This window comes from Alligator sinensis, unplaced genomic scaffold, assembly GCF_000455745.1.
Source record: "Alligator sinensis unplaced genomic scaffold, ASM45574v1 scaffold173_3, whole genome shotgun sequence".
Classification (NCBI taxonomy): domain Eukaryota; kingdom Metazoa; phylum Chordata; order Crocodylia; family Alligatoridae; genus Alligator; species Alligator sinensis.
In genome coordinates, this window is record NW_005842076.1 from 1685549 (window position 1) to 1697161 (window position 11613).

General features: G+C 39.3%; 1 long non-coding RNA gene across 1 annotated transcript in view; it reads right to left on the reverse strand.

Moving 5' to 3' along the window:
* Positions 1 to 256: 256 nt before the first annotated feature.
* LOC112550307 overlaps positions 257 to 11613 on the reverse strand; it is a 90666-nt gene continuing 79309 nt past the window's right edge. The window contains exons 3-4 of the long non-coding RNA XR_003094082.1: positions 3991 to 4034; positions 257 to 330 (exon numbers count right to left, since the gene is read on the reverse strand). This is a non-coding gene — a long non-coding RNA (uncharacterized LOC112550307). The remainder of the gene's footprint in view (positions 331 to 3990; positions 4035 to 11613) is intronic.

An 11613-nucleotide genomic window follows, 5' to 3' on the forward strand; every position in this document is an offset into this window, starting at 1 on the left:
TGTAGATGCAAGATGTTTACTGCATAGTTAATTAGTCTAGTCTGCAGTAAACATCTCATGTAGACATGCCCAAGGAGGCCAGATTTCATGTCTGTCTTGTTCTTCTTTCTTTTTTTTTAGCTTAGATTGTAAATTACTGTGTATTTCACATGCCCAAGTATCAAACATACCACAATTTCAGGCTGAATCCTCTGTCCAGTGATCTTAATGGGCATCAGTTCATGCCTTAGTAAGGAAGATTTTTCAGAAAAAATTAGCAGTGAGGTGTCTGATTCTTTTTTATTTTCAGTGGAATTTGGCACCTGAAAGCCATTTTCTCTGTCTTCAAGCCTGTAAGGGATACATTAATAAAAGTTACATAACTAGATCAACAACTTTCCTTTTACTACTCCAACATTTCCAAACTTCATCTAAATCTGAATTTGTTATTAAAAATTTGGCTTATCACTTTTCATAAGCAAGATGCAATTTTCCCATGAGTTTTTGAATGCATCTTTCTGATGCAAACATATTTACTATCCCTATGTCTGTCCAATCCTGGTTAAATTATTTTAGTGCATTTACATAAGGCTTCTCTTAAATACTATGAAGAAGTTTCAAATGGGTGTAGAGAATGCAGCTTTTCACTTATTTAGTGGTGGTTGATGTTTTCTAAAGTTTGCACTGGCTTTCAGTTTATTGTGGGTGCATGTTTAGTTTGGACATTCAGCACTTGAATATTCCTCCAGTGTTTAGGTTCTAGCTACTTTAGAAATAAACTTTGTTTCTGTATATCGCTTGGACAGCTGAGTCTTTTAGGAATGATAATAGTTTGAAATATATTAAATCTTATAATCTGGGTTTTGTGGGGCTAAATAAGAGAGATTTCACTGGGCAGGCCTTACCTCTGGACTTCAGTCTTCTGATAATTTATCTATAGATTCACTCAGTTCACTGACTTTTAGGACAGTTTTCAAGGCTTAAATATTTAGTGATGCTTTTGCCTGGAGATGTTAGGGGTGATTTATATATATTTATTAAGGATATGTTGAAGGAGTTCACTTTAGTTGAATCTAGTCAATATGTTTTTATTTTGTTGTTATCTTTGTATACATGCCAAGAATCCTAATGATGAGTGCATTTTATAAATTGTAAAATAAATAAATTTGTGCTAAACTGTGTGGTTATTTATGGTGTAGAGTGCTAACTTAGCTGAGACAGCAAACTGATGCTATTAGAACCTAATTCATTCTCAGACTTCCAGAAGTGAGAAACCAGTCAATTATTCCAATGTGACATGAAGACTTTATTTATGGTTTCATTGATTAAAAATATGTCCATGTTATCTACTTAGGATATTGGCTCAGTTTTGAAATAAAATACATGATTTTGTAATCTTTAAACCTTCTTTTCTCTCTGGAATTTTTAAAAGCCAATATTTTAAAAAGGCAGAATGAATGTTTCTATTCTGCAGTGAATCTCTGACTCACGTTAGCCAATGGAAGAGTCAGTGATAGACAGGTGGTTAATTCATGTCCCAGCCAGGGGTCCTTAGAACACTCTGACCCAGTCTCATAAATTTACATCCTCTTTATATTTCCTGGAATAGGTGCTTTGCTCACATCTTGTGCTTAGCAAATAACCTATTTGGCAAAGCAGTAACTAATCCACATTATACTGCACTGAGCAGGATTTGCTTATCCTCTGCTCAGCCAATCATTTTTAAACCCTGAGAAACAAGAATATGGGACTTTTAGGTGGTGGAGAATGGCTTGGCCAAAGCCCATGGCAGCACTCTGCATAATGTAACATTTGCCAGGTAGTACACTTATGGAGGTTTTCTATCTAACTTCCAAAGGTGGCAAGGATGACTACAGAAAACATCCTAGCTAAAAAAACATTCTTAGAGTTGCTGAAAATTAACATTCTGCATGCATGGCTCTTTTGCTACCTATGATACGATTGTTACAGAGTACAGCAAGAACCAGTGATGCCACATACCCATGGAAGTCAAATGAAGAAGCATGAAGGTGTTTCACATGCAAGGGAACATCTGACAAAATAGGTTTATGTCTATGAAAGTTCATGCTTCACTGAATATGTTAGGCTCTAAGGTGCTACCCTGCCCTACCTTCTGCCCACAGCTCTTGTAGATGCCTTGCTACCATCAGATCCCTGCAACTGGCCAAACTGGATTGAAGTATGGGTGAAAGTCTCAGTTCACTAGAGTTGATAAAAATTACCTTACTTGAACATGTAAGCCCTTATAATTAGGAGAAAGATCCAAGGACACAATTTAAAAAGACAGTAAGAGCTCCCCTGAATTTTTACTGTTACTACTCTTAGAGAGGACATACTTCCAGTACATGCTATGACTAATTTTAAAAATGTTTAGTGTCTATCTTGAGTTCTTAGGGATAGCTGTTTCACTGTTTATGCGAAATGAAAAATAAGGGTATAAATACACCTTCTTTTCAAATCATTTTTTGATGTTAATCCTGTTGTCATCGGTTCTGAAGGCAACTACAGATGTTAGCAATAAAAGTAAGGAGAAAAAATAGCACAGCATGTTTCTATTATTTTAAAGACATTTCTATAATTTTAAATGGTCTGTATAGTTAAATGGCTAAAAGTAGCTAGTTATATAGCTAAATAGCTAAAAAGAAGGCTTAACAATCCCTTCCCCCCAAAAACCAAAGATTCTGAAGGTTTCCATTGATCATCAAATAGTATTTGATTCCACTAAATATTTAAGTCATATAATAGATTGATCACTGTGGTGCTTGAGTGTCTTTTTGAATGTTGCTTTAAGTATTTGTTTAACAAATTTCCCCTTTGTTTTTCCAAATACAAAAATAGAAACAAAAAATTATTCACAACATGAGATTCAACTTCTCAAACCAGATGGTACTTCAGATATTTAGCAATTTTACCCGGTGTGCTAACATGGACTCACAACCCAGATGGAGGATCTAGTATAAAAAGCTACTGAATAATAGATTTTTTCTGATATATCAACAATCACAAAGCTAGCTATGCTAAATAACATTGTGATGCTCTCATTGTTGATCCCTTGAAAAAGCACAGTGCTCCTGTATCTCTTCTTGCTTTGAAAAGTATGCTTTTGAGGTAACAATATACCCATGATTGGTGAAGATTATGAAAACACACTAAAGCACAAAATATGTCTGGACAATGAGTGTAATTTTGAAAGGTCTTTTTTATCCCCTGATTCAGCCTGGTATTTAAGAATGTGCCTAACTTTAAGCATGTGAATAGTCTTGATTTCAATAAGATTACTGTCTGGCTTAAAATTAGGAACATGTTTAAGTATCCTGCACAGGGAAGGCCATATTGCCTGTTTTGCTTTATCTGTGCTTCTCAGAATACAATGTACCTTTTGTTAGTTTTTGTAACTAACTTTCATTATTTATTGTATTAGGTCTGGAAAACACAGAGCATTAATGTGAATGTTTTAAGTTCCACTAGAAGTACATTTCCATTAAGCAAATTTAAAAGAGATTCAAAACAGATGGAGAGGGCTGGTAAAAAATAAAGCATATTCTTAGAGGTGCTCTGCCTAAATCTATTTTTTTTTTCCATTTAAAACAAAATGTAAAATGCTACTATTCCTAATCATGGGCACTTCTGGCTAAAAATGGAATGTAATACTTGTCTGTAGTCTAAGCTCCCTAACAGTGTTCTGTTGGAAAGTTCCAACCAGCTCTAATTTTTAAGGCTAAAATCCTACCCAATAGATGCTGTCTACAGATCTCCTCTTTGCTACCAATAAAACTCTATTTGAGTCCTTTGATTAAAATATTTCATGAGAAGAAAAATGATGTCTAAATAGTCTGGTTTGAAACCATTTAGGACTTTAAGAGTCAAAGCTAATCTTAAATGTATTCAAGAACCAAAGAAAAGGCCAGTTTAGATCCCAGAGAACTAATATAATTTGCTTATAGAAAAGATAAGCATTAAATGGGATGTCACAATCACACTCTGCCTTACCTTCTGCTTCCAAGTGTACCAAAGCACCTCTCAGTACTCTGATCCTGGAGGAACAAAGACATGGATCACAGTTCTGGTTCTGAGATAAATAGTCATATTCTCCTGACCTGACAGATAAAAAAAAAATCCTAGACATTGATGCTCTATGGCCATTCAACGGTTTTTTTATACAAATATTAATGTTCTTTTGGACCATCCCTTTTCCAAGTTCTTCAGTGGAGACGTAGATCAATCTTTTATTCTGATACTGTCATCAGGAACAGCCTCTCTGGAACCTGACTGAGCCAATGATTTTTTTTTTTAAGGTTTCATCTCAAGATGTATTGTTTCCTTCTGGATTTTGCATTCTTTCTGAAACATGGTGCAATCCTATTCTCTAAGCCTCTGCTTTCTCATATTTATTCATAATTCCTTCAGTGTAATCTTTTTCTACTCTTTCTCTATTATATCTGTAAGCAGCATCTGCATTCTATCTACAGCTCAATGTATAGGTCGCAAAAACCAATAGTATGAAATGTCATCATTAGCTTTTATTAGTGATAGCAGAGAAAACTATATTAGTCTATTTACCTGTAGAAGGATCTTATAACTTTAAAATTATCAAAATATTGCAAGCAGAAAAACTATCACTCATTTTGGAAAAATTAAGGACAAAGTCTGGAAGAGTCTCATTCCTGTGTCAGAACCATATTGCTCCAAACTTGATAAAAAGAAAATGTTGCATGTGTGTTTATATGCACATACAACATATGGGTTCAACTAGTGTTGAGATGAAAGATGTACAAAACACTCCTGAGTTCCATTATTTTTTAATCTATTTTGACTTTTATAGCTCTTACAACCTTGGATGCTTTTCTTAGTTCCCTATTCCATGTAACCCTCTAAAACTTAAAACAAAACAAAGAAAACCCAACAACCCCACCCTGAAAAACTGTTTAGTTTCTCTATATTTTTGTGTCAAAGCTATGCAAGACAAAGATGAGATTTCATCCCACCCATAAGGTGTGTAAGAAGACTTAGATGACTTAGATGCCTCTCAGTCTTGAGGGCAAGACAGTGGTTTTCACAAAAGTAGATGTATTAGTGGATTTTCAATGACCAACCCAGGTGTAACAGAATCACACTTGGGTGTCTAAGTCCATTTATGTGCCTGATAGGTGGAACTGGTAAATCTGATATATTTTATTAGACTAACTCAAATAGTTAGAACAATTATTCTTTGCAAGCTTTCAAGTACAAATACCCTTCATCAGGCTGAGGAAGTATCTGCAGTTGGTCTGTGCTCTTCCTGGATGGAATGAAATTTTTCAACTGAGTTGGTCTAATAAAAGATATTAGATTTAACAAAAGAACCTTGTCTGCCTATGTCTTTAGACCAACATGCCTACAACCTATACTCCTGATAGGTGGAAGTCTGGCCTTCAAAACGTTGGCTATGATTAAATGATAAAACAGTTTGGGTTCCTTGAATTATGAAGATAATATAGATCTAATAGTATAAACCTGATGGCATTCAATATGGATAAATGCAAGGTATTTCACCTCAGGGGAAAAAAACCCACATCACGCTTATAGGGTCGGCCCTACTACACTCGCTAGCACCACGGCTGAAAGGGACTTGGGGGTCATGATTGAACACAAGATGAACATGAGCCACCAATGTGATGTCACAGCTGGTGAAGTGAACCAAACTCTGGCTTGCATCCATAGATGCCTCTCAAGAAAATCTCAGGATGTCATCCTCCCACTGTACTTGGCCTTAGTGAGGCTGAAGCTGAATTACTACATTCAATCCTGGGCTCCACAACACAAGAAGGATGTGGAGAAGCTTGAGAGACTCCAAAGGAGAGCCACGTGCATGATCAGAGGGCAAGAGAACAGGCCTTATGAAGAGAGGCTGAGAGCCATGGGACTCTTCAGCCTGCCTGGAAAAGAGCAGGCTCGGGGGTGACCGGATAGCAGCCTATAAGCATATAAGGGTTGTGCATCAGGATGTGGGGGAACGTCAGTTCACCAGAACGCTCCAAGAGATGACAAGGTCCAATGGTCACAAACTTCTCCAAGACCATTTTAGGTTGGATATAAGGGAAAACTTCTTTACCGTCTGAGCCCCCAAGGCCTTCCAGAGGGGGTGAAATCAATGCCAGTATAAAACTCTGGAGAAGTGAGATGGTGAATCTGGTCCTGAATACTTAACTAGTCAATACTGGTCAGTAAAAGTAAGAGAAAGGTTTTGGAAGGTCCTGAAGAAGTAATGGGAAAAAAGTGTCATGCTAAACGTCAAACACATTAAAATGGCATAGTAATATATACTAGCATATACTAACGTATAGTAACATATACTTCTCAAAAGCATCATGTTATTGCTAACTACCTATACCCTGTGCTCATTTCATAATCTTGCTGGAATCCTTAGCCTGTACAAATGCTAAATATAAAAGCCTAATATGTAACTATTACAAAAGCTCATAAATCTCCTAGGGGCACTTTAACAAATCTTTGGGTTATGTTAGGAAAGAAATAGATTATATTTCACTTGCCAGTGCTCGTGTTTGCTACTATTTTGTTGCTGCTGAAGTAAGGCAGCAAATATGGCTACTGCTACTTTGTTGAAAGTGGATCTTTATAAATTCCAGTTGTCAACACAAAATCAATTCTGCTATGGGCAAAAGAGTGTTTCGTCATTCCAATATTTGCACTCAGCTAAACCATATCCACAGGCTGTGTGTGTCTTCATTTATTTATTTATTTGGAACTGGGAGTACAACATATTTTCAGCTCAGCACTAAAGATCTGTGGCAAAATTGCATAAAGGCTGTGGAGTGAATTTTTCTAAGTAAATGAATTCTTTGATTTCAATGAAAGAACAAAGCCTTTAGCTGGATATACTGTAGATTCTAACTGAGCCGTGCTTCCTGGTCAAAGACCAAATGATACATCATTAATTAAACACTAAAAATGGGAAGAGAAATTATGATTACATATCTTGGCATTCAATAATGTTTTTTTCTTTCTCTTACACCTATGGTAAATAAGCCAAGAACTCGGCAGCAATAGGGAAAAAAAACCCTCAGTCTGCAATTTCTTTTTCTATAGTCTTTCTTCTTCCAGTGAAAGTGTCTATAAAATTTTTAAAGGAAAGTAGGTTGCTAAAATGTACTTAATTTGCCATGATAGATTGAGTCCATGCTTCAGTGACTGTAATTGAATCTGTGACCTATTTCTTTAGTAAAGTAGAAATAGTCTCTTGGGTTTTTGTCACTACCATCTTTTAATGAAATTCAAAAAGACTGTCAAAATGTCTACACTTTTTCCACCAGTTGTTAATGTTATTACTTTACAATTTGTTACTTTTTAATTAATCTTAATAAATGTGTACACAGTCTACCTGGCACTTGGAAATGCTAGACATCAATTCATCACTGTCACACTGTAAAGTAAAATTAACAGGACTGAAGGGGCATAAAAGCATAGAATATCTAGACACATTTTAGTTCTACTTAAACATACTTTATATCTCTAATTCACAGGATCTGTATATTATAGCAAAACCACTCCCACAGCTGAAGTTAAAGATCTGTCAGCATTTTAATCATAACCCCTGACTGTTTCCAAGGCTTTGCTACTCAGCTTTAAAAATCAACCTTGTGAGGAAATTTGGCAAGGCTTTCTTAGCCTAGGAAAACCTTGTTTTTTAATTTAATAGATTTGACAGAAAATATGTTCTCTGTCTTTGAGCCATTTTGAATCCCAGTCCTCAGATCAGAATAATTTTAATATCTTGCCTGCACTATTGCCTTTACATCAGGGTGACCAACTTGCAGCATGTGTGGCATATGCAGCTGTTTTGTGGGGCATGAGGCAGGTCCTAAAGGGAGCAGGGAGAACAGCAGCAAACTTGAGAGGGAGGAGAGAGCAAAGTAATGGATTGGGCAAGGCAAGGAGACTGAATTAGCACTGAGGGAGGGGTAAGGTTTATCTTGTGGTACATCTGCCAAAAATGTTGGCCTCCACATCTGTATGGGTTTTTTTGATCCTTTAAGGGACTGCTTTCCTTCAGGCATAAATTAGAGCAGTCTCGGGGATGCTCTAATACATGATCAGATGCCTTTTAAGAAGAGGAGGGTACAATAAATAGTAACCAATCATGAGGACCTCATGGCATTTACCTTAGAGTCTTGAAGGAGCTCATATCTGAAATTGCACAACTCTTTACTGTACTGTGCAACCTATTACTAAAAACAGCTTCAGTATTGCTGAACTGGAGGGATGCCAGTGTAACTCCAGTCTTTTAAAAAAGGCTCCAAAGGGGACCCATGAGACTGCATTGGAACTTCTGTTCCTGGCAAACTGATAGAAGCAAAAATTTAAGAAAGAGAAAAAAATGTTCAGCACATGGATCAAAAGGACTTGCTGGAGAGAAATCACCATGGCTTTTCTGAAAGGAGGTCATACCTCATTAGCTTATTAGAGTGCCATAAAAATGTAGATCTGGGCAGTTCAGGTGATTGTTGGGGCACCAGGGACTTCGGATTCAAGCAACAAGAGTATCCTGGGAGCCTACAGAATACCTTGGCACCATTCCAAGCTGATGAGTAGTCTCATGGTATCTGACAGCATCAGATGGTTGAGGGACATCTATGTCAAGCATATCATTGGTCATTGTCAATATGAGAAGCACCAGCTGAGAGTACCAGCCAAAAGCAAGAATGGGGGGATGGACTGATAGGGACCCCCCCCACCCTCCCCACTCGCCACATCATAGACCAGTTATTCTCAAGACATCCGATTTAGACTCCAGGCAATCCTTAGAAAATGTCAGCTTTTAGTTTTCACTCATTTTGACTATGGAAAAATAAAACAGCACCTCCAATATTGTTCTTCAGTACATTGATGATGTCATGTGTGTCTACTCAGTTGAAGAGCTCTAAGTCACTCTTGATTGCTTCTGTGAAGCATACAGAATACTTGGACTCACTGTTAACTTCACAATAACAGAGATACTTTAACAAACTACTCCAAACCAACCAGGTGCTCCTCCATTCCCATGCAGAGGAAATGTAGCAAAAGAGTTGGGAAGCCCTCTTGGCTAAACAGTGAAATCATGGTCCTCTTAAGAAAGAATAAGAGGCGTACAGTCAATGGCAGCTAGGGACAGCCACCAAGGGGGACTATATAACTATGGCCCACAATTGTAGGGATCAGATTAGAAAAGCTAAGGCAGTGACTGAATTAAAATTAGCAATGGGAATCAAGGACAAGAAGAAGTCCTTCTTTAGGTACATAGGGAACTGGCTGAAAATGAATGGGAGTGTGGGGCCTTTGCTCAACAACTCAGGACAGCTAGTTACTGGCACTCAGAAGAAAACTGAACTCCTGGATGCCTACTTTGCCTGGGTCTTCCACTAGGCCGAGTGGAAAATCATGCCAGCTACAATACGGAATGAGCAGGGTTCACATGATCACCTCCCTACTATTGCTGTATAACTGGTGTGTAATCAGTTACAAAGATTGGATGTGTATAAGTCAGCAGGTCCAAATGAACTTCATCCTAGAGTGCTGAAAGTGTTGGCCAAAGTCATCATGGAACCCCTGGAGAAGCTCTTCCAAAACTCATGGTGCTCCAGGGAGGTCCCCAAGGACTAGAATAGGGCCAATGTTGTGCCCATCTTCAAGAAGGGAAGGAGGGAAGATCGGGTAGCTATAGGCCAATTAGCCTAACTTCTCTCTCAGGGAAAATCCCGGAAAAATTCATTAAGGAGTCTATGTGCCATAGGCTTGCAGAAGGTAATATTCTGAATGACAGCCAGCATGGCTTCATTGCAGACAGGTCTCGTCTTACCAACCTCATCTCCTTTCACGATCAGGTGACTAACCACCTGGATAAGAGAGAGAAGGTTGACATTATATCCCTCAACTTCCAAAAAGCTTTCAATCTGGTATCCCACGATGTTCTCATGAGAATATTTGAAGGCTATGGACTTAACTGTGAGACAGAAGGGTGGGTAGGAAACTGGTCATGGGGCAGGACCCAGAGAGTTCTAATGAACAAATCAGTGTTGTCTTGGTGGGAAGTGGCCAGTGGTGTCCCACAAGGGTTGGTGCTTGGTCCAGTGGTATTCAACATCTTCATCAATGATTTGGATGTCAGGGTGAAGAGCTTACTGGCAAATTCATGGATGATAATAAGTTATGGAGAAGCATGGTCACGCTTGAAGATAGACTGCAGACACAGGTGGAGCTAGACAGGCTTGCAAGTTGAGTGGACCAGAACCAGATGAAGTTCAATGTTGAGAAATGTAAAGTGCTCCACCTGGGGACAAAAAATCTCCTGCACACCTATAGGCTTGGAAATGCCAACCTGACCTGCACTATGAATGAAAGGGACCTGGGGGTAATAATTGACCACAGTATGAACATGAGCGATGCTGTAGCCAGCAGAGCCAATGATACCCTGGCATGCATCAATCAATGCATCTCCAGCAAAACCAAAGAAGCAATTCTACCACTCTACTCAGCATTGGAGAGACCATAGCTAGAGCACTACATCTAGTTCTGGGTGCTGCACTTTAACAAGGATGCGGTAAAGTTTGAGAGAGTCCAGAAAAGGCCCACCTGTATGATCAGAGGTTTGTATGATCAGAGACTTGTAAGGCAAGCCATATGAGGAAAGGCTGAGAGATCAAGGACTCTTCAACCTGAAAAAGAGAAAGATGACAGGGGACTTGGTAGCAGCTTACCGCTATATCAGAAGAGTACATCAAGGGCTCAGTGAACAGCTAGTAAAAACTCAGACGTAGCTAGTACAAACCCAGACGCAGTAGGGCTCACAGAAACCTGGTGGGATTCATCCCATGACTGGGCAGTAAAGATTAGGGGCTACAGACTATACAGGCAGGATAGAACAGAGAGGAAAGGCGGGGGTGTGGTGATCTACATCAAAGAGCAATACACATCCTCAACTAACAGGATGGGGTCAGAGGAGGGGCAGGTTGAAGTGCTCTACATCAGAATACATAGGGGATGTGAGAAAAGGGACTTAACGGTGGGGGTCTACTACAGACCACCCAACCAAGCGGAAGAGCTGGACCGTGAATTCTCAGGCCAGCTTGCGGAGGCACTTAAGACAAGGGATGTAGTCATCATGGGTGATCTAAATTACCCGGACATCTGCTGGGAGGAGCAGTCAGCCAGGTCGGACCACTCATGAAAGTTCCTTGCTGAGATACAGGACCTCCACTTAACCCAAGAGATGCAAAGTCCCACCAGGGGGAATGCTATCCTAGACCTGGTTCTGGCCACAGGCAATGACCTGGTGAGAGGAATCCAGGTTCTTGACCACATGGGTGACAGTGATCATTGCCTACTGGAATTCACCATACAGCGCAGGGTGTCAAGGGCCTGCAGTAAGGCAGTAGCCCTTGACTTCAAGAGGGCCAACCTCAACAAGTTGAGGAGATTGGTAGGATAGGCACTGGGGTCCTGGAGAGTTGGGGAACTAGGCGTCCAAGATGAGTCATTCCTTAAGGAGACGATCCTCCGTGCCCAAGGGGTGACAGTCCCAATGAGAATCAAAGGAGGCAAGAGTGTTCAAAAGCCCCCCAACTCACCAAAGGCATTCAG